The sequence below is a fragment of the Columba livia genome, chromosome 4 (genome assembly GCF_036013475.1).
Source record: "Columba livia isolate bColLiv1 breed racing homer chromosome 4, bColLiv1.pat.W.v2, whole genome shotgun sequence".
NCBI classification, from domain to species: Eukaryota; Metazoa; Chordata; class Aves; order Columbiformes; family Columbidae; genus Columba; species Columba livia.
In genome coordinates, this window is record NC_088605.1 from 64,340,385 (window position 1) to 64,366,877 (window position 26,493).

The following is a 26,493-nucleotide window of genomic DNA, read 5'->3' on the forward strand; positions in this document are numbered from 1 at the left end:
AACAGAAAGTTGTATCTATTGTGTGACCCTTGCACTTACTCATGTATCCTTGAAAAAACCTCTAGATTTTATCTTGCATATTCTGCAATGTATCACATTTATTCATAATTTTCATTCTTTATTACAGTTTTCATAAATATAGCGTGGAAGTCAGACTTACAAGCCTATAAGTCATAATTTCTCTGACACTAAAGCTGATGGCCCCTTACTGAAGATCAATGTCCTTTTCTTCTGGATTGAGTTTGTGTGGCACAGGCCTCTGAAAAGGAAACTCTTCTCCCTGCACCTGGTGAATATACTTCAGCTTTGAAGTGGTAGAAAATGGAGTATTTTCTTCAAGCCCCATCTTGTTTTCTCAGTCTTTCCATCTTGTGTTTAGTACCAAACTTCATGTTGACTTTCATCAAGAGCATCAGTACTAGAACTGCCAAGTAATTTCACCAAAGCCATTGATGTTATTGATGTTATTACTCAAAAACTGTTGTGATACAGGGTCAAAGAGAGCCCCAAAATGAGGGTGGTTCTTGGAATATTTTTAAATGAAAGTAATACTCTTTTGCTGGAATGATTTTTGAATAATGGCAGATAAGCTACAAAGTTACGATGTTTTATCTGCTCACATAATAATGAGAATGAAAAATACCAGGGATGATAACAGAAGTGGAACACATGAAAATAAATGATGATGATTTTTTTTTTTTTTGTTAACTGAAGAAGCAATTTGCTTTTGCTTATTCTCCATTTGGCTGTAGATGAGAAACACTGCTGAAAACGCTTCATTATCTGTTAGCTAGTAAAGCATTTCTTTCATCAAATAACACTCACATGATGGCGGAAAAAATATATCCCTACTTTGAAGAAGACAGCAACACGCTGTCACATGGCTTCAGAAAGTGACAGTGCTGACATAATGGGTTTTTCTTTGTGTAACTTATTTTCTTTAGCATGTAGCAGCATTTGAAACAAATAGTTTGGGGTTTGTGTGTATATATAGAGAAATTAGGGTCTTATTTTGATGCCAAATCAGAGGCAGCAATTAGGGGTATTATCCTGAGGTGCTATGACTGTGCAGACTACATTGCTTTGGAGCGTTTTTGGAGGCTAGAGAAGCAAAATGCTTCTGGCAGGGTTGAGCACAAGCATGGGGAACAAGAAGTTCTGCAATGTGGAACTAGCAGTATGGCTGTTTATTGCTCTGGCTTTAGCCAAGACACTTGCTTCCATCGGATGCTAGTCAACCCTTTTTCTTGGCCATCCTCACTCTTTCTCTTTGTCCTTGTATTCACATATAGTCAGAAAGTTTTATTCCAGCTTTGTAATGAGTTCATTAAGTTCCTGTTCTGGAACCTTATCCCTGTCAGCTCATAACAGAAGTTGTGCAATTAAAAATATTTACTGATGGGTGTGGAAGTTTAGAAGGATCTAAACGTAACAGGCTTGCTGTTTAAGAACCGACTGTCTAAGAGAGGAAAGAACTATTTCTTTATTAAAAAAAAAATCACTTTAGCTATTACTGTGATGACAAAAAATTTTTGGCTGTTGCTCAATATGCAGTGCAGAAGATTTATATTCACTTCCAGTTCCACTCATGTTTTATACCTGAAATGTAGAGGTGTTGGAGATATGCAAGACAGTTGTGAACCATCTAACATTTTGTGGAATGCATATTTTTTGGGTCACCAGATTATTACAGAAAAATCGAACTGTTAATATAACTAGATATCTCAGAAGAAAACATCGGAGGTTTTGCTTCTTTTTTTCTTTAAATGGTGGAGTTTTTAAATTTGGTGACTTTCTCCTAAATAGCTGCTTACACTTAAAACCTATCAAGTCCAAACTGGTTTTCAAGTTACTTCAGAGTACTGTGACATTTGTACTACAAAAATATTTTGTTCTGTTAATGTGAAATTGTGTCAAAATGAAAGAATTGTACTCATTTGTCTGCTATTGTTGCTGTTTAAGAAAACTATCAATTTTCTATCCTATGTAGGTCTAAGTAGGTCTGTGGTTCTATGTGGGTTTGAAGGTAGTGATATTTTTCAGAGGGCACGCTTTTTTAAAATGTCTGTGGCTATACTGCAGGAGGGATGGAAATTTTAAAATCCATCTGCATCCAGGTCTTTACTTTCCAGATTGGGCAAACAAAGATTTATTGTCATAAGGGGGACAGTTTGACTAAACAAAAGGAAAACAAAGCAATCCCAATTAGAACAAAAAAGTCAACAACATTTGAATCAAAACTTAGCAATCCCCCTGACTGTGTACTGCTCAAGGGATTGCCTTCCTGAGGCATCCTACCCAGCTTCCTATGGAGGAGCAACCTTCTCGTCTTTCTCTTGGCTGGATCCCCGTTGAAGGTGCTTTCAGCTGGAAATCCCGGGGTAGCTGAAATTAATACACTCAACATGGCTATTCATAGTACCTGGTGAATTTCTGCCTAAAATGAGCATGGCTTTAGTTTTCAATCTCATCTATTTACGCAGAAGAGCACTGCTCGAGTCCATACAGGGGACTTGTCTAGCCAAGACGAACACTTTTGCAGCTGTCACTGGAAAGATAAGCATGTATGTACACATGGATGTCATACATATGTTAGCTGCCAATGAAGAAAGAGACATAGAGAGCAGTTTTCTCAGTTTTAGTCTTTCATGGAACAGACATTCAGGGGGAAAATGTATAAAATAACTGTTTTCAAAAACTACTTTGAATTAGCAGCTGTGGGCTTGCTTAATTATCTTTGGTTTGGAAGCATTCTTGTCCCGTGTCTTTGAGCATGAAAAAATTCTAAGTTCTATCACATGAAGTTCTGATTATATTAAAATCTCAGCTTTTAATTTAAAAAGAGGGGATGGTTATGGCCTGCTGTTGTTGTTTGTATAGAGTAATAATCTTTGACCTTTGTGTCTAGGTTATGTTTGTGTTCACTGCTAGCTGAAGGGAGATTCTTTTAACAATTGCATTGGAAGTGGCTGTGTAAAACTTGCAGGAAAAATAATCAATGCCTCGAGGGTTGATGCCAGCATTAAGTGGCAGTTCCATCAATTTTAATTTTGTGTATTGTGATAGGTAAGCTGGTTCTGTGAACTTTAAATTTCACATTGTTGAGTCTTTTTTCCCAACAGGCTTGAGCTCAAAAGAGAACCATGTAAACCATGTGCAGCTTCTCCAGTCCCTGTTAAAAGTAGATACAAGCTTTTCTCCCATCCTTTTCTTGAAGAATAAGCACTTCTCTACTACTCCCTTCTTTTTTATTGTGATGTTAGAATATTTCCTCCTGCATTCAGTTTAGCTAATGGCCAAATATATCCTGATAAGTAATGAGGACTGCTGTTGACTATTGGTTTTGATTAATTTCCTGAGAGGATGAGCCTACATCTTAGGTACTTGGTTGTTTAAACCAGCCAATTAACATGGAATCAGTGTGGGAACTTGAACATCCATATTGTGGAAATTTTCATGTTTCCAACTTATTTTTTCTTTGCAGATCTGAGCTCAGGATGTCTGCCAGGAGGACTGCCCCCTTGGGACCTTGCCTGTGGGTGGGCTAACTAGTCTTCTGTATCTGGTTTTCATTGAAAGATTTTTGACTGTGTAAGTTCCTATAGAAATTTGTTTCTACAAATCACCTTTTTCCATTGGAAAAAAAAATCCGACTATCTTTAATGAAAAACAAACATCGAAGGGAAACTGAGGAATTTTATGATCTCACCTGGCAATATCCTCTAAATGTACAGTAGGAGAATAGCCTGTATCTGAGTGGTCCAACTGGCAGACTGTAAGCCTAGTGCTACCTGCAAGCTGATTTCTTTTGGCCTGCCAAAGTAGATGAATAGAGAGTGTACCTTCCTTCAGGGTACCAGAATATGTTGCAGTAGTTAAAAATAAAAAACATAAAAAAAAGAGTAGGAGTAAGAAGAGGTGATTGAGTTCCCTCTTGCCCTCCCAGATCACCAACTGCTGTGCATAGCATTGGTCTTGGCAAGGTTTGTCATGTGAAGTGGAAAATAGTAGTCTCTGCTGCCTTTTTTTGCAAAAAAAAAAAAAAAAAAAAAAAAAAAAAAGAAAAAGAAAAAAATAATCGCTGCTGGAAAGAAAGAAATAACTTTGCCTTTAGAAGGAGGTGTCTGGCTTTGGGGTAGAGGTGTGTTCTGGAGTGTCCAGTTGGGCAGTTTAAGAATGGTGGAAGCTGCCAGTCCAGTCCTGCCTTGTCCTGACTGCACCTGCATGACAGGGCTGTGAAATGGCTCATTTCTGCCATCAGCCACTGGAGATGCTCTGGAACCGGCATTTGTCTCCAGCACCAAAAAGACGGCACCATTCTGTAGTTTCCCATTCCTAGCAGGAGTGTTTCAGGTCACTTTTGCACTCCTGCTGGAAGCTAGTAAGACAGCAAAGAGCTTTTATTTATAAGGTTAGAAGATATGAAGGTGTGAAGAAGTGGCAATTTTTAAAACCAGTGGGTTAAAAGAAATTTTTTGATCCATCATGGATAGCAGTATGAAGTGAACTAATAAAAGCAATTAGATTACCATTAAATCTGTCAGAAAAAGATGTTTGTATTCTTAATGTGTCTTTTTATTTTTCAGTCTTGGTCTGTGTGTCAAACACCCTGTGCTGGAAGAACAGTAACTGTATGTAATCTCTCCTCTTCCTTGTTAAATAAATGTAAACTGCATGTTTCTTTGACTTCCATAGCCCTACAATAAATTACTAGCTTGTGAAGGATCAGATCCAACATATTCTTCATCAACGAAATTTCCACAAGTGCCCCAAAATATAACATATTTTCATGCTGTTGTATTTGGAGCAAGTCAAGCTGTGCTGGTAAAACTGTCTTTGAGCGCAGACCTCATAATCCATAGGTTATTGCTCTGCCAAGTCTAATGGGATGTGGGCACAGCATGAAGACATACTGTTCCAGCATATGCCTGGCTAGAAGCAGGGAGCCCAGCTCCACAGATCCCCGCCTAGTAAACATTTGGAGCAGATTGCAGCACCCTTTATCATTGTGTTAGTGAGAATCATCAGGAGCTCTAAAGAACTTCGTAATTATCTTTTTCTGAGCATAACACTTTGGTATTTTGAGTACAGCTAATTACATGCAGATCTTAATCTCATACTTTTTTTTTTTTTTTCCTTGTAATTAATTATTTCTTCATTATCTTTAAACTATTTGACTAAGCAGTTTACATCCTGCTCTCCTTCCTTCTTTAGCAGATGTCTTGAGAAAACAGATGTTTTCGTTTTCAAGGGAGTAGAGGAGGCTCATCCTTTTCTAGATGGAAGAAAGCTCTGCAGTTCCATTGATAGCACTGAAAATGTCAGGGAACAAGCACACAGTTATTTTGTGCTAAGCTAAACTCTAATGGTTTTCTAACACTATGGCTGGAATATACATATGACTATAAATATGGGTTTATATATATCTGGAATTTACAATATATGTGTATATATATATTTTACCTTGAGGTTTTTCACCAACTCTGAATTCTTAAATATTTTGACTAAGGTTTTATAAAAGATATGTAAATGTTTGTTAATCTAGTCTCACTGAAGCTGGTGGCAGGCTTGAGAGTTTGGAAACCTTTTTGAATTGAGTAATTTGTTTGGAATCTTCAAGTGTTGTTTAAATCATATTAGACTACGTGCCTGGTGGGTTTTATTTTATCCTTAGACCACTTGATAATGAAGATTTAACTTTGTACGAAGATTTTTCTTAAAAAAATATGTTGCTGACAAATTGTTTCTGATCCCATTATTTAAAACTGCTTTTACTGACAAATTAGCTTCTTTTGCCAAAAGATAACTTAGATTAGGCTTTAATAGATATTTGGAGATAATCTTTTTAAATTAGGATTTATTAGCCTTCAGCCAGACCCCAGTGTTTGATTAATCTAAGGTAATTAAACTCTTTTAAATCTGTCTGACTAATCAAGAAGAGCAGGCCTACCTTAAGCTGTAGCTCTTCATGACTGAAATCAACGGGAAGTTAGCTTGCCTGTGGAATTTTGGATTGAATCCAGCAAATTGAAGTTCACTTGTGTAGATTTTACTGATTTGAATAGCAAAGGCATCAGGTGTCCTGTGCTAAGTTTTGTTTCTGTTTACCCTATTTTGTGCGACTGTGATAATGTTATAGATTAGTCCAGTCACTAACCTGACACACAATGAAAACATTTGCATTAAAACCATCCTATCACAAAATGGAGTAAAGATTATCCAATTATGAAAACAAAGCAGCAGTTGCGTGCAGTGCACTGGGCTGTGATGAATCAGAAGGATGGGTAATTTTTTGTGTTCCTTAATGAAAAAAGTAACTTTGCTGTTCTGTGTCAAATGGAGGATGAAATGTACTCAGACACTGACAGAACTCCCTTCTGGTGTGTGAGATGTATATATATTTTAGAAGCTTGAGTATTAGCAGTGATTCAGATTTCCAGCAGTACTAGGTACATATGACTCCTTCTTTGAGTCCTAACTTAATAGGAATTGTGTTTAAATGCCTTAGTAGCTTTTGAGTTTCCCTATTGAATTTTACACAAGTTTTGTTGATGGTACGCCACAGTTTGTAATTTCAGTTGGATATCCCAAGAGATAAATCACCCTAGTTCTGGAGCTCATATAGAACCTACAAGCAGCTCCTTTGCTCAATGTCTGTGTGGCAGGGGGTGGCACAAGCGCTGGAACTGCCTCTGGAGCCCCCTGGCTCTTAAACATCTGGTGTCTGGCAGAGAACGCACAGCTGGTTCTCTGCACGGTCCTCTCTGCATGCAGCATGTAATCCAGTGGGCTGTTCAGGGTTGAGTGCTGTTAAGCACAACATGAGTATCTGCAGGCCTGGGCTCTCTTTTTCTCTTCTCCCTTCTCTTTTGCAGGCCTTTCAGTATGATTAAAGATCTCTTATTTGTACATGTTTCTCATACTGTACTCATCTAATCCATCTAAATAGTATTGGAATATAATTTAGTTGGTGGGGCAATGGAATTGGATACTCCAGTTTAATGCATTGTTTTATTTTTGCCTGTTCCACTATGAAATGTTTTGCAGACTTTTAATTTAAGAAACAGTTGAGTAGACATGAATCAGGGATTTTGCATTTAGAAAGCCTCAAATTAGGTTCTGTTTATAGAGTATTAAGAAATTAATAACTTTCAGAAATTGCCTGAGACTTGCTACTATCTGTGAGCCAGCCGTTGATGTAAGGTTTGCAGCCACCTGGACAGAAGCCTCTCCTTCTCAGGCCCTTTTTAAAATGTGAAAGTGGGTGTCTGCAATTCTAGCAGATAAGGTTATTGATACCACTCGTGGCCTTAACCTTCTTTCCTGGGTTGGGACTGATGCTAAGGGGTCTTGCAGCTCTCACATTCTCTGAGAATTGTCTGTCGAAAAGGTTAGAGAGAAGAATTGCTGCCAGCACGGGGAGAGAGTGCTCCTCAGAAGGAATGTACACACAGATGTTTGGCTCTCACTGAAAGTTAACTTGATTTAGTATTAAAATATGGTGTTAATAAACCGAGATGAGAGTTGTAACTGACGTGTTGGCCAACTGGTGGCCTAATATGATCCTAATTAGCAAGGTCTGTCATCAAATAAATGTGGCTAGGTTAACTCTGCTCTATCAGTTCTGTCATCTCAGACTGCAGAGATCTTTTCCTGTAGATGCACTAAACTTGTCTGAACTTGTATCAAATTAAATTGTTTTATGTGGGTCTGTGTTGGTTGGTGCTCTCTTTAAATACAGTGGGAAAATACATGGCATGCTTTTATAAGGAATGTGTGTTTCCTTTTACTATGACCCCTCTCTAAAGTAATTTGAGAAGATTCCTCCTTCTTTCCAGACTTTCAGCTGGAAATGTTACTAGGTCACTTTGTTGTTATTATAATTATCTAAAAATGAATGAAGCAGAACAAAAGAGTTGTGAAGAACATAGTGGCATTACAAAATTGTGGCTCACATTTACAAGTCATTTAGGTAAATCTTATAAAGATAAAAGGCAAGTATTTTAGAAGTGTTCTTTATTCATAAAGACTGACTAATTTAAAAAAATCAGTTTTTCAGTCACAATGTGGGGCAGAGAGATTGAACTGCATAAAATAAACAATGACCACTCATCGTCTTGCAGCCCTGTTGCTGCTGCTTGTTCCTTGTGCCACAGCAATGTTTCTGTTTTGAATTGCAAATTCAGAGTTTTTTTCAAAGTAGTCATTATAAATCAATTGAACATTTTCACTAGATTTTTATGGACTAGGCTGTGTTCTTCTATTGGCTCTTAAGCCTGATATTTCATTGCTGTCTTCTTCGACTTCAAGGGAACACACAATTTTCTTTTTCCCTTAAGCAACCTTTCCAGGAGACTGGATCATGAAGAAAGCAAACACTGTATTGGTATCACCAGCTGTCATATCTTACAGTTTGAAAGAATGTGGCTATTATGGTATAAATCATAGAATGTCTTGAGTTGGAAGGGACCCACAAGGATCATCGAGTCCAGCTCCTGTTCCTGCATATGACAACCCCTCTAGATAAGAGTGTTTTCCTAATGTCCAACCTAAACCTCCCCTGGCAGAGATCTGACTATTGTCCCTTCCATTTTTGACACTTGCAGTTTTATATCTGTTAACATTTGGATATGTTTAGCAGCAGTCAGGCTTAAAAGCTGAAAACACCCTCAAATTTTTCTATACCATTTTTATTTTGGGAAAATGAAACAAAGCATGAAAAATTGAGATGGAACAAGTTTGAGAAATGAAGCAGAATTTCTGAATTCTGGAGTTTAAATTCTCATTTGGGGCAAAACTACAGCTGAATTCAGTTTTTCTAATCAGAGTTAAACACTACATCCATACTCTGCTTGCCTTGTATTCTGGTTTGTAGGTTAACTACATTACTGTGCCTCAGATCCCTTACACTGATGACTAAAACAAGTTGAGAGATATCAAAATACCTTAATATTCCTTCTGTTTGATAACTTGGAAAACCATGCAGAGGAATAGTAGCAGAGTGTTGTTTTCACCTGAAGACCGGGTACTGTGTTATATGAAATCAAATGAATAAAGTTCAAGGCAAAGGTTGACGTTCTGTGAGTCCTGTTCTTCCAAAACAATTAACCTTCACTTGGTATTTATATTTTGTGTTTAGGAACTTATATCTAGCCAAATGGAATCCAGGCTTGATGTGAAGCACATTCAGGGATGCCTCCATTGCTTCCCTTGATAGTTTGTTCCACATTCTTCATGAGTAGTAAATTGAAAAATAGATAATTAGAAATCCCAAAGTAACAGAAATGCCTCAGAGGTGTATGCTAGAAGCAGTGAATTTGCATACAGTGACTCAAAGCTGAAAGCATCTTATATTTTAAAATATAGTTTTCCTGGAAAAATAAAACTAAGAATCACTTCTGCATGTTATTAGTTATAGTATGGTTCAAGATTATAGTTCTTAATATTTTCTAGATTTTAAATATATTTCCGTCAGAAAAAAATCCCTGATCTTGGGACTCTGCGCATGAGGATCTTTTCTGAGATGGAAATGTAAAAATGTTATTCTCATACCAGACTCAAGTTCTAGGGTCACGTTGTCTATGAATCTTCTTCCAGAGAGAGGCTGCACATTCATTTCTTTTTGAGGAAATTGACAGGTCACCAAAATACATGGTACTTTGTTAAATTTGGAAATCTATTCTTTGAGTTCCTGTTGCAATTTGATATGCATCACAAGCCTGTCCAAGATGATGTCTCCTGTTTTCGTTACTTGCAAAAAAAGTTTGTTTTCTATCAGAAGATCTAAGGAAATTAGTTTAAACAAACACTAGCTCATTTGTTTCCTTCAGTTACTTAACAGTTTTATTTCTGTTTTTTTGGAGTAGGGGAAAACATTTATTACCATCTAATAAAACAAGAAGTTTTAATCTTCTGTGCTCAGAGAGATGTTTTGGAAAGCTGTGCTGCCAGTCTACATGGTACATGTTAAACAGAACTAAGGTGACTGGGGGCAATTCTTGTTATGGTACTTAGACTCCTTGTTACAGCAAGCACTAGGTGGTGCCGAGGTTGTACATTTAAGTTCATTACAGAGCCTTGTTTCCTTTGGTTTTGCTCTTGGCTTGGGCTGCAGTAACTCTTGAGGCCTTCAGATTGCTTAAGGAAATGAGTAGAAAAAAGGAGCCCACGGTACTTGACTTGAACTAATTTATTCAAGTCTGTATTCACTATGTTCAACCACATAACATTGTGTGGTATGTAAGGAAAAAATAAATTAATAAACCAAAGTTATGCTTTAGAAGATACTTTTAAAAATACAGGAGGTTATCTCTCAGGTTTTGTTATTTTTGTATAAAGTACCTCATTAACTGTAAACAGCCTGTTTCCTTCTGTGAATTTCTGGTGAAATTCCAGTTGAACTGCTCTAATTGCATTGGTCTACCATATAATTAACAGCAGTTTCCATAAAAGATCAGACCTCAAAGTAGCATGAAATAGAAGTAGCTGAAGGTATTGGTCAACACGTGACTCAAGTATGTAGTCATAGGCCAAGAACAAAGGAGTTTTAGTAAAATGGTGTTTTTTATTTGTATGTAAGATGTTACAGTAGCCAGAATGTCATGAAATGTAGCCCAAAAGGTGCAAGTCTAGTGTTTGCATTGCTATACATGGGGTTTGTGTAGGAATTGTTTCTTTTTGGCTGGCTGCTTTTGCTCAGACCAGGTGACCTAATTCAACTAAATGCTCTTCCATCCACTACTTAAATGTATAGTTAAAAAAACCAAAAATCAATAAAGTCCAGAACCAGAACTAACTAAAAAAAAAAAAAAAAGTAAAGCAAGGCAAAAAGTCTCATAAATGTAACTTTGCCTGGAATTAGTTTGGTTAGCAAAGCGTAAGATCCCATAGGTCTGTTGTGACAGATGCTCTGGGAAACAAAATCCACCAGCAGCCTTTTTTGTTTCTTAACCTAAACCAGGATTATACAAATAAGATAAGATTTATCTTTAGTAACTGCTTGATTTCCCATTTAACCCTATTTAAGGGTTTTTGAGGATTTATGAAGATTTAGAAAAATACCTCCAAAACAACAGAACACCTTCTCAAAAAAAACCAAAGCTTAACTCTGAGACATTTTATTATTGACCTGGCAGATGTAATAAAGTATAGCTGTGACAGTAACGTCTGAGACAGGCTTGGAGGATCCTCAGCCTCAGCCTGAGCAGCTTTAGCTGTGGTACTGCGCTGGCTCGGGAGAGAGCTGATGCTGCTGTCTCCCTCATTAGAAGGTTCTGCTCAATCCAGTTGCTTCTATTAAAACAAAATGAGCAGAAAGCTAAGCAGCAAATTAAGCTGCTGTAGAATTAATGCATGATCCTATTATAACATGCTTAACCTTTACTAGGTCTCTTATTTTAAATCAATCATAAGCTGCAATTCAATTAAAATCATTCCTATTTGAGAAAGATAATGAGAGATTTCTTGAGTAGGGTAAGGTACTGTGGCTCTTAATGTGTTCACTGATGTGATCAAGGGCTTTTATCATCAGTAATTGTACACTAGAGTGTGATTTTCTTCCTGTGACCATTCTGTAAATTAGTAAGTACTTCCACAATGCTTTCCCTGCCTTTATAACAGTTCAATAATATATGCACAACATTTCAAGTTCTCCTGAGAAGTGTAATTTCAGGGTCTGGGCATCTAAGTCTGAATATGTCAAATTGTTTGTGTTGCTAGCCATGAACACTTTACTTGCTTTATTAAACTGTAAACTCTTTGGAGCGCTGCATTATTTTTGACCATGCAAACAGACCAGCCCAAAACTAATATCTGAGCTTTTAAGTTTTCATTATACTGAAATGTCAGCTTAGCTGAATAGTTTTGTGGATGTAAATTCCCCTTGTTCACCTAAGTGGAATAATTCACTTTTCCTCTTCTGTTGCTTGCCTTCATTCTCCAAAACAGCTGTGTGAAGTCTTGTATCCTGTAGGCATGAAGCTCGTTCAGCTGGTTGAAGATGTGTTGCTGAGTGTATTCTGGATAAAAGATTGGGCTAATAGAAGGAAAAATGATCTCTGTTCAAACAGGACAAATGAATGGGTCTTTTAAATATCGAGGCAGAATTTAGGAATTGATGAAGCATCAAGGCTTTGCTGGTGGTGGCCAGGAATTACCTAGGGAAGAAACTGAAACAGAAGGAAAGGGCAGGAGTGCCTCACTGAGCAGCCCCATTTCTAGATATTAGCTGCAGTAGGGTAAACCTGGAGATGCTGAATGTATGGATTGCCTCTGGCAGATCTATATTTCAGAATCCCAGAGCATAATCTCTTTTGACAGTGGATGGTGAGAGGGGATACCTCTGATATCTACTGACACTGAGGAGTTAAAAATGTTAGAATTTCAGAATGAGTTGAGGAAATCTGAGTCCCTTAGCAATGGGGCATGTTGGGATGTTACAGAAAGGTCTATTCTGCCTCATTTGAGTTCCATTAACCATGCATCTAACATAGCTAATTATATAATAGTTGGTGACTTTGCTCTCTTACAGCTATAAAGAGTAGGAGATCTAGATGAGGAACCCCCCATTTTAGGTTCTGTGGCTTTGAGGTGTGTCTCCCAATTTCTGTAACTTTGTTACTTAGCAGCCATGTAGTCAGACTAGAGAAGATCAGGCTGATACGCGTTTCAGGCGGTGTGACATCTCCCCCTCTGTGTACTATTGTATGTTTCCCATACGACATAACTGTCTCCTCCCACTGTTCAGAAACATTGACGAGTAGCAAACAGATTTATTGTGTTTTCTCAGTTGCCCTCAGTTGTAAACTTCCTTAGAAACCATGTCATGTCTTTGCATGAAAAAGTATTCTAAATAAACAGCCTGCTTGTAAGAAAGAAAGACTTCCTAAACTGACTATGATTCAGGTCTTACGAATTCATTTAATCCACTTCAGTGTTTACCCTCATATATACATGATACAATACACTACAGGCTTGTTTTCTACTCCACCCCTTGGAACATAAACCAGACATTTGGGAGATCAGTCATAAAAATTACAAAAGGCAGTTATTAAGTCATTGAATCAATCTGCCTTTCAAGGCAGGTTCATTCCTAAGCACAAATGAAATGAGGTTGTGTGTGGTGTGGGTTGTTGTTTTATATTTTATTTTTGGTTTATTTGGATGATATTTTGCAAGGAACTAGTCTGTGCATTACAGTTTTAATAGGGGATTTTGATACGGAATTCATTAGACATCTGCATTAGAACAAACTTCTAGGTGAATACTGAATGCTACCTGTTTGGGATGTTCGATGTGTCTGAACTTGGAAATACTAAATGGATGAAGGTGTAAGATCAATTGACAAAGTGTCTGAGTTTACTGAGAGGTAATAGAGAGGCAGTCTTGGGCCCTCAAATAGCAGTTCAAAATAGGAGGGAGCTAGGGATCCTTATGAGAAATAAGGTAGAGGAAAGTGAGCACATTCCATGTGGAAAGAAGTGCAAACTCAAAGATGTTGTCCCAACCTGAATCTCTTGAGATTCTCATCAACCAGAATTTAGAACATCTGCTTTTTGAAGACTTTCCCTGTGCATTTTTTTTAAAGTTGAGATTTAATGCAGATGCAAGTAGGTGATGTTAAAACTGAATGCAGATATGACTTACATAGGGTCATACTAAGTGAAGCATACATGTAGTAGCTGTAACTCTTTTTGCTTATTTCCAGGCTTTAATTTCAGGTTATTTTTGAAGTCAAATGACTGTGTAAAACATAACAATACATACTCTGTAGGTTGCTTCAGTAGTCTACTTTCTTGACTATATCCTGAGTTGTATTTCCTCACACATCCCTCCCTGTGAAAGTGCAAAGATATGAATGAAGATTAATGAATATAGTTAGCAGAGAAGAATGATTACATCTCATTGAGTTTACTCTCAGTATGTTGGTAACTCATAGTATAGATCACTTGACTGATAACATAAAGCTGATGGGTATTTTTCAGACTAGAGAAAGCTCTGGGTAGACCTATTGCAGCCTTTCAGTACTTAAAAGGACCTATAGGCAAGATGGGGACAAACTTTTTAGCAGTTGCAATACGACAAGGGGTAATGGTTTAAAACTAAAGGAGGGGAGATTCCGACTGGATAGAAGGAAGAATTTTTTTACGATGAGGGTGGTGAAACGCTGGCCCAGGTTGCCCAGAGAGGCAGTAGATGCCCTGTCCCTGGAGGCATTGAAGGCCAGGCTGGACAGGGCTCCGAGCAACCTGATCTAGTTGAAGATGTCCCTGCTTATGGCAGGGGTTGGACTAGATGACCTCTGAAGGTCTCTTCCAACCCAAACTATTCTATGATTCTATGATTTCGTCACAACAGTTAATAATCTTGAACGACATCTAAGTGGTGGGGCGCAAGAATAACAGTCTTTGAAACAGTACCAAAAAAAATCATGAATAAATGCTAATCAAAGAAATGTAGAACATGAAATCACTTAACTGTACTGAAAATATGTTTCACACATGCATTGGTAGCATGATTATTCTCCTAATCTGTAGATCATTTGCTCAAATACAACTTCATTAAGTCTGTCTACTTTGCAGTGACCTGCATCATATAAACTAAATTAGTTTCAGTGTGTTTTATAATGAAGAGGGACTTAAGGCGCTGGTTTCAGTCCTTGCTGTGACACTATAGACAGAGAGAGAACAGCTGATGCTGGTAACCATCACTTCCTGTACTGCCTGGAGATGGTGGCTGTGGTATAAAAGATAAACAGGGAGGATTCAGGCATCAAGTATACAAGAAAAAGAAGCATTCAAGAATACTGAATTAGATTAGACTGAAATTATATTAGGCTGAAAATAAAATCCTTATGACTTTTTCTCTTGTGTGTACATGTTTGGCTGAATCTAGTGCTGTGGCAGTCACTATGTGACCTAGAGTTACGATGCTCGTGCCTCAGCTTCCCGTGGGACAAGGGAAGATTGCATGTGCCATTCTCCTTCTCCTTTTCTACTTCGTCATATCCTAGTTTCTATGAAAAATGGTGGAGATTTAGGCGCATTAGTCAGGTCTCTGCTCTTGCCTTGGAGCTCTTGGCTCAAATTTGGCAGAACTTGTGAAACTGGTACTTGGCAATAGAGCTGTGTTGGCTGTTTATACACTAACCCCTTTAGCACCAATGTGCTTATTATTGGTTGCACACAGTCTTACCTTGCTATCATGACATTTGATTGTGTTGATTTTAGTTCACACTCTATTCTGTAGCTGCCATTTCTACCACAACATCTGGTTAAAGAATACACATATGAACATCAGGGGTGTTGTCCATGTCTCTCTTTCAAACTTCTGATCATCTCTGTTAAATAATCATAAAGATACGCATCAGAAAAATAAGCAGCAGTTTTTTATTTTAAGATCTGCATTAAAGGAACCTTACATGATGTAGTGCACTTTTAATTGTACATTTTAACTTCCTTAGAGTATGCAATGAAAATATTACAAACATCAATTTAATCATAGCTAAAGCTCATTAATCAACTGCAACACTTCAATGCATCGTTTTTCACAGCTGAACATGCACTTGTGAGGCTACCTGTAGTTTGAAACTGAGCCAGACTCTTTTCAGGCTCTGTAATCTATCCAGAATATGCTTGGACAAGGAAAGGAATATTTCCACAACAACAGCCAACCAAACAAAAGCCCCCAAACACAAAAACAAACAAAAAAACAGCAAACAAAACAAAAAACAAAGCAAAAACTCCACCAAGTCCCAAACAAACAACCCCCCCCCAAACAAACCAACAAACAAAAACCCCAAAACAACAAAAAACCCCAAACCAAACCAATAAACAACAGAACAAACCAAACACAAAAGAAGGAAAATTGAGAGAATTGGTGTTAGAAGAGAGAACTGTCATGTATTTTCTAATTCAAAACTCCTAAGTTGTTATCTCATGGAAGAGGAAGTGCTGATGAACCTTTCCTCATAAAACCAAACTGCAGTCTTTTGATGAATTTTAGTCCTTCCATAACAGTTTATTTCCTAAAAAAAAAAAAAAAGAAGGCTGGGGAGAGGAAGATGAAATCAGGTGATTGGGTGAAGGTGTAGTTTGGGTAAAAAAAAATTATTTAGATTCTTCAGGTTTAATATCTACAGTGAAAAAAACATGCTTATTTTCTGCTTTATCATACTGTGTTTATAAGTTGTATTTTGTGTCAATTTTGTTGATTTGTTTTGGTGGCTTCTTTTTCAGTGAAGGCATTTTATAGTAAACAAGATTAAAATGTTTGTATTAAAGATACTTCTGTACACACTGTGAAAGGAATAGAAGGAATACTCAGTTCCTCTCCAGTACAACATATTCAATTATTTTAAAGCTTATACTTTTCAATCCTTCTCTAATGTGTTGGAGTAACTTTTAGTAGTTGAAGCGTAATTTTAATTAATGTGAATGAAGGTATAGTGATAATGATCCTGTGCAGTGCAGAATCTGTGCACTCAGAGATGACATCATGAAATATTTTGTGTTTCTGAAACTGTTCTGGCAGATGAGAAAGAAGGGCTGATACATTTGTTAAATACTGTTCAATATCAAGTGGTATCTTTGTACTATGTTTTGTCTTGTCTCTAGGTAGTCTTGTCTCTCAAAGTTGATTTTTAACATCAACTAAAAAGTTGTAAATTCTCAAAACGCTCAACTCTAATACATATTTCACATTTCAAATGCTGCTAATGTAGTTCATTATTATTTTGAGAACAATCAAGCAGACTTTTCAACATTTGGCAACAGAGTTTGGAAATATTCAAATATTTCTATGTTCAGAGGCCATTGTGGCCACAGAGAAACATAAGCTAATTTCAACCAGATCTTTGTTTTCTCAACTGAAGTAGTAGCTAGCATGTTATAGGCGTATACAAAACTTTTCCTGTCCCAAGAGATACTACAGTTGCGAATGCCTTTTGGAAAACAACGTTAATTTGCTACTACCACAACTGGATGCACTATAAAAATGAGTAAAGATAATACTGTGTTTTCTTGCTTCTGCAGCAGCCAGCCTGCATTTTTCCTTCTAATTTCTTAGAAAGAAAATAACTTTTAGTGCTTTGGTTTTAGAAGTTGTGGTAGAATTACTTTTATGATCTCTTCCACTTTCTTGCTGCCATACATCTGGCAGTCAGGCGTGAGCAGCTAAAGACTCTGTGTGGATTGCACTAAAGCCTTTGACAGTTCCAACTACCTTTATGAGAGTTATAATTAACCTTACTGTTCCTACTAAAGTATTTTCTCCATTTCCCCCCTGGAAAGTGAAACTATTTATTTTTAAATGAATGCATGTCTTTTGTTGTTTCGGTTATTGCAATGGTCAACCATTCCTTGTGATTATACTGTGAAAACATAGAGGATTCATACTTCAAACCGGTGTGAAGGTGTGAGCAGCTCTGAGGAAGTTGTTCTGACTGATCCACTCCTGTGAGACATGATCTCTGGTCAAGGTATGCCTCCTGTTTCAGATCTACTTGTGACTAAATTCCAGTTGAGTTTTCATTTGATTTCAAGGAAAATTCCTGTTCATGTTCTGTTTAGGTTGAAGGGAAAAGAAAAAAATCTGCAAAGTGAATGTGTGTTTTAGTTTGTTTTGGTCTGATCGCTGCCTCCTGGCCATACTGTACTCAGACACTGTTGTTTGCTGCACCCTGGGCAGGCTGACAGCTGAGGAGTTTAAGTAGCAGTGTCTAAAGGAGCTTCCTTCCCCGTTATTTATGGCAAAAAAAATAATTCCCCTTGACACCTCTCCCCAGGTTCTTCCCAGCATTGAAAAGGACCCCAGTGTCATTTCCAGTTCACCTACATGCCTTTGAATCCCGTTACCCATCTGCGGCAGTTCGGAGCCCCCTACCAACCAGCCGTCTGGGACTGAGCCTCGGGACTGAGCCTCCCCCTGCTTACGGGCAGCAGGACTTGGGTGCAGTTTTCCAAGGAGTTTTGGAACAGTCTTTACCCAGGAACCTCTACACCCTTCCTGAAGGAGCTGGCTTGCTGCTCTCTTTCAGAGACCTGCCTTGAACACAGTACTTGCCAAGCCTTTGCAGTAATGCCCATGTAGCAAGCCTTTGCTGTTTACAGTAACGAGCCTTTTCAGAAATTTTCTCCTTGCCTTGTATTCTAGTACCGAGTTACAAGCACCTGGTGTAATATCCTGTGTTAGCAGCCAAAGTCTCAAATGTGGAGTTTCATCCCTGATTTTTATTTCAGGTGTGCAATTCAGTGTGGTCAGTGTAGACAATGCAAAAGGAGAACCTTTTTTTTTTTTTTTTTTTTTTCCAAATCAACATTGGTTAACACTCTTCTGCAAAGTCTTATTTCTGTCTTTGAGCTTTCCCTTTTGTCAGTAATGAATGAAATGAAAGACAGACTCTTAAAATAAGTGACAGGGTGATCGCCCTCACTGGTCACTAGGAGCTTGATATCTGGCAGATTGAGAATACTCTAAATTGCATTTCAGCCGTTATAGCTGCCCTGGCTATGGCCTTTGTGATGAGCAGCTGGAAAGCCTCACACACAGGCAGAGCCACAGCCCAGCATTTGCAGAACTCCCTTGTGATAAAAGGAGGCATGACTAGCTAATGGGACCTGGAAGCAAGCAGGGAGGAGCAGCCAGAGCTGTTGGAGCTGAGGCGTCTGAGCAGCCAGGCTGGGAGCTCTCAGGGTAGGGGACCAAAAATGTGGAGCCCAGGGAACCCCAGTCCTTCCCCAGCCCTTGGTGTAGGCTGAGGGGTAGCTCACTCTCTTCCTTGCTACCATTTTGAGATTTTTTTTGTTCACGGGCACAGTAAGAAAACTCAAAATACAAGTTAATATAATTCTTTTGCTTCTTGAAGAAAAATAGGAGTTTACTATTTTCTGTCTTTGACTTGAAAGTGTAGGAAATTCAACAGACCCGATTATGTTATGTGTTAGCTGGAGTGAGGCAGGGACATACTGTAGCCAAACTGCCTTGTTCTCTGTTCTGTGGGATGGAGTATTCCTATTACTCCTCTTGCACTCAGAGAAGGCAGTCTGTTATCCGTAAAGTTTCTTTAAATCACTGTATAGTCCTTTTACTAAAGGAAATCAATGGTGATGAGGAACAAGGAAGAAAATTAGTGTTAAACATTTTTTTTTTGTGATCTTTATCATGTCGACTTTCAATGCCTTTTCAAATCTTGAAATGTCTCAGGAAAAATCTCTAGGTACAGTGTAGGATTACATGGGATTTTAAAATCATTCATTTTAACCCTTGAACTTGGGGAAGCGACATCCAAGCTTGGCAGAAAGGCCTTTTCTCAAGAGTAAAGGTTTGATTTGTCTCTTTTAAAGACATCATGTTAAAACTTTTATAGCTTAGGTTCATGTCTCCTCAAAGCAGTGCTAGATTGCAGTGGCTACAAAATTATGTTCCAGAGAGCAGATTGCACAGTTCGTCAGGCCCCACTTGTTGCATCCATCCTTCCTGCATCAGCTTTGTTTTTTCTTTGGTATGTGTGCCACAGCCTCTGTCCCAAAAGCATGCTAATGTTACTTGTAAAGGGACAGTGAAATTAGTGAAGCCCAGGATAGCTGTTGCGGTGTTCTTGGAAAGGAAACTTTATTTAATGTAAATTGTTTCACTTTCTGTGTGCTGTTAGGAAAACAATGGAATGTATATCCCTCATACATTGTTTTACTCGCATTTCACAAAAGGATGCTATTCCATTTGAGAAGGTAACAGAAGAGCAGCCTGGGTTTTGGCTTTTCTATTTCGTTTTGCTATGTTAGGAAGGCGTGTTCTGACAATTTCTTGTATTGAGTTAAATTTAAAATAGATTCACATTTAACGGCTAAGCTAGGAGGTGTGGTATGTACTGAAGTTCAGTAATGGGTACATACTGGAACATTTTCTGTGGTTTCTACAGCTCAAACAGTTTCACTCTTAATGCACTGATCAATGATAGCTGCTTTGTTTAAATAATTATAAGAAGTTCAAAATACTAGTGCTTCACTTACACTGAGGTTGGAACCTGTCAATTAATATGGCAGTGTTAATATGACTTTTGAAGTCTCTACCTGTCGAATGAGTTGTATTAAGTGCTTATATATAACAGCCATTGAGTAATTTAGGTTTCTAAGGAATGCCTGGAAGTCCTGTACTCCAACCGCCCTGCTCAAAGTGAAACCAATCAGTTCAGGGCCTTGTTCAATTGAGTTTTGAAAGTTTTGAAGGATGGAGTACCCACAGCCTTTCTAGGCAGCTTACTCCAGTGTTTGGTCATCCTTATTGCGAGGAACTCTTTCCTTCTGCAGGTTGTGTATGTTGCCACTCAACCTTTTGCTTTGGTACTTCCAAGAAAAATCTGGCACCATCTATGTTATAGGAATTGATTGAGTAGCTGAGTAGGCATTGGAATTCATGACATTCCTAGCCTGCTGCATTGCAGAATAAAAATAATGTAAATAGTCCCAGCCTGAAATGGAGGAAGAGGACATTTGCTGCAGGTTTCAATGTTGGCTGTAAAATCTTAGACTGTTCTTCATAAGTATTCTGTGTACACTTAAAGCCTCCTACTACAAAGCTAGTCCATGGTTTCTGTTTGTTGGTTACAGTGGATATTCACTTTTAAAAATTTTCTTATGTATTGTAGAGATTCACCATTCAGAGAGTTCTTCTGGATTTCTGCTCCATCATGGATGACTGTGCTCCAACTCTGTACTATGACAGAAATTTGTAGCAAATGGCGCTATGAACATTATCTTGGTTGGATCAGATGGCTGCTGATACGTTAAACCTGATGCTTGCTACCCTGGTGAGGATGCTGCTTCAGAAGAACTCATGATTGTAAAAAATAGTTAACTTCTTCAGACTGTGTCAACTATGGATTTCACAACCTCTCTGAAGGGGAGGAAGCACCACTATTAGCACAACACCTAGGTGGTGAGCTTCATGAAACTTTGTTGCCCATTAAGGGCCACTCTAAGAAGGCAGTCTGATCTTTCTGCCTTCCTGTCCAGTAACTTTGCCAGCAAGCCTTATGATTTTTATGCAGTGAGCAACCGGAGCTTGTTTTGGAACCAGTTGTCTTGAGTTGGATAATTTTTTGCGGTGTTTAAGAAGAATTCTATATAGTGTTCAGGATTTGGGTGTTAGAGCAAGGAGGAATATGATTCAGAGATGAATCTGTTGCAGATTTCAATGTTGCCTGGAGCTGAAATACTGTGATCTTGAGGATACTAGTATTGTGATGTGAAATCCATTATAAAATCTGGCTAGGCTAATTCTTAATACTGTTTTTATTAAATCATAACACAGTCTTTTATATTATGCTGCAAAATAAGGTATCTGTACTATTTTAGGGTCATTGACCTGAAAGACCAACCAACCAAACTGAAAAAACACAAAACAATTTAGATGTAAAGGTGGAGAAGTCTGGCATTTATGTGAGAAATTGTTGTACATAATTTGGAAAGCCTTTTACACCATAAAGCTGCTACAATTGACTTTACCTTGGTGACAGTGGTTAAATTCCATAAAACTAGTTTTTGTAATTGGCTGAAATATTGTGACTGTTTCTGCTCAGGCTCCAAACTTACTAAGCTCAGAAGATGCTCTGAAATTTGGCTTGAGCACCATCAGTGTCTTATGAAGCTAGTGCATGCTATGCCATATTTTATTTGTTACTTGTGACGTAGAATCATTTCAGTTGGAAGAGACCCTCAAGAGCATTGAGTTCAACCGTAACCTAACTCTAGCACTAAACCATATCCCTAAGAACTTAATCTAAATGCCTTTTAAGTACCTTCAGGGATGGTGACTCCTCCACTTCCATGGGCAGCCTGTTTCAGTGCCTGACAACTCTTTCTGTGAAGGATTTTTTCCTGATATCCAATCTTAGATTGCATAACCTTCTCCTCATTTCACACAAAAGTGTGAAAATCTGTCTTTAGATGATCCATTGAAACTTTGTTGTGGTTTGTGTTTGTAATAATTTCCGTACATGAAATTCAGTCAAGGCTTTGTGCTTTCCCAAGTTCTGTTAGAGATGAAGGTGGTGAGTTTAGGCTTTCCATGGGGACAAATCCGTCATGGCCCCAACAGATGAAAGCTTATCAATACAAAGGGAGTAAATTCTTGGAAGCTTGTGAAAGAGCAAAAAATTGGTCTTTCAAAGCATCTATATCTGCTGGAAAGCTTCCTTACAGTCTTAAAACTATTGCTTCTAAACATATGTTTTTTACTGTTACAGTTTTTTGAAGAATGTGTAAAGCATTTTAATTAATCACGTATGCCTTTTCAAATAGATTTACACTGCTCAGTGCAATGACTATGTAGCATGATTAGGTCTTCTGTTGCAGGTCTCTGACCTGAGTTCAGCCCTGAAATGCCTGCAACTCAAAACTCAGAAGAGCAAATACTGTAGGGGCTACTTGGAACTTGAGCATGCTAAAAACTGCTCTCTTGGTTTTGAAGTTTAGAAGGCCTCTTGTTCAGCAGTTGTAAATATTTTTACATTATGTATCTTTCGTACCATATACCTTTCAAGGTCATGAAGATTGTTGTTTCTGGGAAGATACATTGTTGCCCTTTAGTGCAGAAACTGGGGGCAAAGTACATTTGTGACAAATTTGATTGCTAACAAGATTAATGGCTGCCACCTCTGTTTGAAGTACTAATATATAGGTCTTCCCTGATGGAAGAAATAGATGGAGAACTCCACCTTTGAAAAGCCTGTATTATGTAATGTGAAGTTTGCATGGAAGTGAGACCAAAAGATGTGGCAGTATTCTGACATCGGGCCTGTGAGAAACGACAGGAGTTGACAGCGTGAGAACAAGCGTTGGTGGAAAAATAGAAGGAGCAAGGACTGTATGCTACTTGATATATCAAAGACAGATGGATTGATAAAGGATTGATACATCAAAGACAGAGGAGTAAGTTGTGATAGACCAATAAATCCTTTTATGGTAGTAACTTTGGTGGGAACGCAAAATATTTCGCTTATGTAATGAGTAACTTAGCAAATCAGCGAATGCTTGAGCAAGCATCATAGCAAGTATAAATGCAAGCCTGAGTTTGTAATAAATGTCTCTCATCACACCTTATCAAGAGTCCATGCCTCATTCACCACAAAATTATCGAAGTACCTTTTCTCAGAGTCATACATAGAGATATACTTCATAGGTTATTTCTTGCTGCGTCTCCTCTTGAAACACTGATTATTCCATCACACATACAAACGCAATACAAAAGTAGATCTCATTTTGAGTGAAAGGGAATTACTTTTCCATTTTGCAGGAAAAACTGAGCCATGGAAAAGCTTACATACAGATTTTGTTTCAAATGAACAGTAATAAGACTAAGATAATGATTTTCCCTGACTTATCCTTTTTGTGTGTGTTTCCCCTCTATTCCTCAAATATTTTAGATTGTTAGGATTCCAAATATAAGTATTATCTCAATAAGAATTTTGATCTATTTTGCAGTTTACTTATTATTTTCATTCACCAACAGGCTTGAGCATTATGTGGGAGTAGTCAACTATAGCACATTATACAGAGACAAAAATTTCATCACACTATATTTTCAAATTCAAGTAAACAGTTTTTTCATCTCTAATAACTGCTTTTGGCATCGAATTCAGACTTCTCATTCATAAGCTGCTATGGCTTCAGCTACTACTGATGCTTTTGATTAGAACAAAGGTGCAATCTAATATTATTTTAGCCCTCTGGATTTCCCAAGACATGTGGCTTTTGGAAGTGACAGTGATAGTGGTTTGAGAGTGAATGCTTTGGTCTGCTTTAAGTGTGTGTGATTTCCATTCAGAAGTACAGCATGAAACAAAAGAGCACTGAAATCTCAGTCAGTGACTTTTCCCCTGTGACAACAGCTGTGTTCCTTCAACTCCTCTCCTTCCGTAGGAATCTCTCACTAGGATGCCAGGATGCCCTGCCGGTTGTACAGAAACCGCAGACATGTTGTCTGTTGCATTAAGAGGCAAATAATGTCATTGGCTGCAGTTTTAAACTTTTGATTGACATTTGGAAATACACAGTTATTTTCAAACTCATAATTAACTGACCCCAGTAGCAATTTTTTCTCTAAGTGTATGAGAGTGCCTATGTGTTTATTACTGTGTTTATAAGGAAAGGGTTGTTTAACTAAATATATTTTTTTTGTATGTGTTTACATTTTGCTGTGACATCTACCTTATTTTTACTCATGTAGGAACTACGTAATATTTCATTACTTACAGTTCTCTTTAAGTGTTCAAGGGCACAGTAAATTCCTGGGAGAAGACTTTAAAAGGGAAAAAAACAACCAAACAAACTTGAACTATATTTTATTTACATGTCAGAAACGTAAGTCCAGGCTCTGCCATATTATTCTAGCTTGAATGAAACTTTGTGCCGATAACTATGTTTACCATACTGGATTTGACAACCTAGCATTTCAGAATTGTTCATGAGAAAGTAGACTTTAGCAATTTACTTGGGACACTGAAACCTGGGTAGGGTTTTGAGTCCTTCTTATGCATGTGGAATCATGTGTATGAGAAAAATAGCTAGGAAGTAAGGAAAGAAAGGTGTGACTAGCATAACATTTCATATACACAACATAACATAACTTAATTTACAAATAATCTGATTTTGTATTGAGGATGTAAATTAGCTAGCTACAGTCTTCATGGTGAGGGTGGCTTACAAGTCATGAAAGCACAGGAGGCCAGGGACGTATATTGTCTCAAGGACTCCAAGTCATAAATCTAAATTTTCCAAGGAGTACAATCATGACAGTTTTCAGTTTGGTGTCAGGGTGATTGATACTCTTGTAGAAGCCTGGATGTGTCTGAAGAGCAGGCATGGGTTGGGCTTTAGTGAACTTGAACCTAGCGTCAGAGGTGAACAAAATTCTGGATGTGGTGTTCATGGAGATTTTGAAACATTTCTATAAAGGGGAGATTCTGAATTAGTGGTCAGCACTGAGACAGCTGATCTGGGAATGCAGTAGCTGCATCCCATGGTGACTCTAGCTCCGTGGTGTTCCTGGTTGCTCCTGGTCATTGGGTGTGAGGCTCCCTCAGAAACTACTTAAAGTCTGGAGCTACTCAGTTACTTCACCGTGTTTCCATATTGCCATTTCTTAAAGTGGAAAAATGAGTTCTTTGTCAGCTTCCCTATCTAACAAAAGATGAAGATGTGTAAGCTGTTGTTCTGAAGGAGATCAGATGATCCTAGATCCGTACCAGAAAGTGATGCCTCTGTCTACCCCAGTCTGGATGTTAAAATGGATTGATGGTATCCACTTCCGAAGAACGCCTGTGAGTTCTAACCAGTGTGTAATAACAAGTTGTTACTTATTCTTAGTAAGTTCTGTGCATGTTGTGAGCTGGATTTAAGATAACTAATTTTTTTCAGTTTTGCTGAAAAAAAAATGGTTTCCATACGGAGCTCAGTGCTATATTTCTTTGCTTCTTTATGAAGCAAAGAGAAAGAGTTTCTTTTCGATCTTGAAATCTCAGACTACATGCAGATGCCTTTACCTGTAGGGATGTTCTTCATACTATTTGTGTAGATCAGAAGTCCAGTAGCTGGAAGTGACACATCACTCTTGTTGAAGCTATTAATATTCTCTGTTTTACTACATTCAGTGATTCTGTATATTACAGTTACTCAGCTTTGCCTCTTCCTTACTTGAATGTACTCTGGTTACTGTCTTCAAATCTTGGCCAAGTTTCCTTGTTGTCATACAAGATGCATTTTTCTATTTATTTTGTTTACATTTTTATCTGGAAAAACCCTGGCACACATAGAACTCCCGTTCATGTCATCGCACTGAAATCTAACCCTTCATTCAATAGCACCACAGTATTGTTGAGAAATGGTTTTGCTTCTGAAGGCAAAGTGTGAAGGAGAAAGAGGTGTGTATAGAAAAAGGAAAAAAAATGTACATGAAGACAAATATAGGATGAAACTAAAACCACATGGTATTAGAGAGTGAGAAATACAATGGTGAGTCATTGACAAGAAAGCACTGATCTTGACATACAGGTAATTGAAGACAGACCAAAGGATGGTTTTAAGCACATTAGGTTAACAGATCAGGCATATTTCCGATGGGTCTCACATGGAGTTACAGGATTCTTACCACATAACTTATAACTCAGGATAGGCCTTCTTTAGCTTACCCACAGGATTTAGTTTGTAACCTGAGCAAAAGCCAGAACATAGAGATTATGGCCTAAAATAGACCAAAACCTAATTTTGTTGCTTGACCAAAGTTACACTTAAATTATGCTTCAAACTGCAAACACAGTGGAGAGTACAGGTAGTGGAAAAACAGAATAATAGGTGAGGAAATCTCAGGTAATGTTATTTTTATTTTACCTCTATATGTGCCTGAAACAAAATCTGATATTAGATAAGAACCACAAGATCATATGACTGAATAAAGAACTAAGTTTTACTTAAGATCCCTAAAGCATGGCTTTGGTTTAGT

At 37.9% G+C, this 26,493-nt stretch overlaps 1 long non-coding RNA gene across 3 annotated transcripts in view; it reads left to right on the top strand.

Moving 5' to 3' along the window:
* LOC110361272 (uncharacterized) overlaps window positions 1-23,295 on the top strand; it is a 98,533-nt gene extending 75,238 nt beyond the window's left edge. For 2 of the 3 annotated variants that reach the window (XR_010472414.1, XR_002417756.2), the window contains exons 2-5: window positions 3,485-3,591; window positions 4,587-4,631; window positions 5,215-5,320; window positions 20,642-23,295. This is a non-coding gene — a long non-coding RNA (uncharacterized LOC110361272). The remainder of the gene's footprint in view (window positions 1-3,484; window positions 3,592-4,586; window positions 4,632-5,214; window positions 5,321-20,641) is intronic. The other variant, XR_010472415.1, reaches the window with a different exon arrangement.
* The last annotated feature ends 3,198 nt before the right edge of the window (window positions 23,296-26,493 follow it).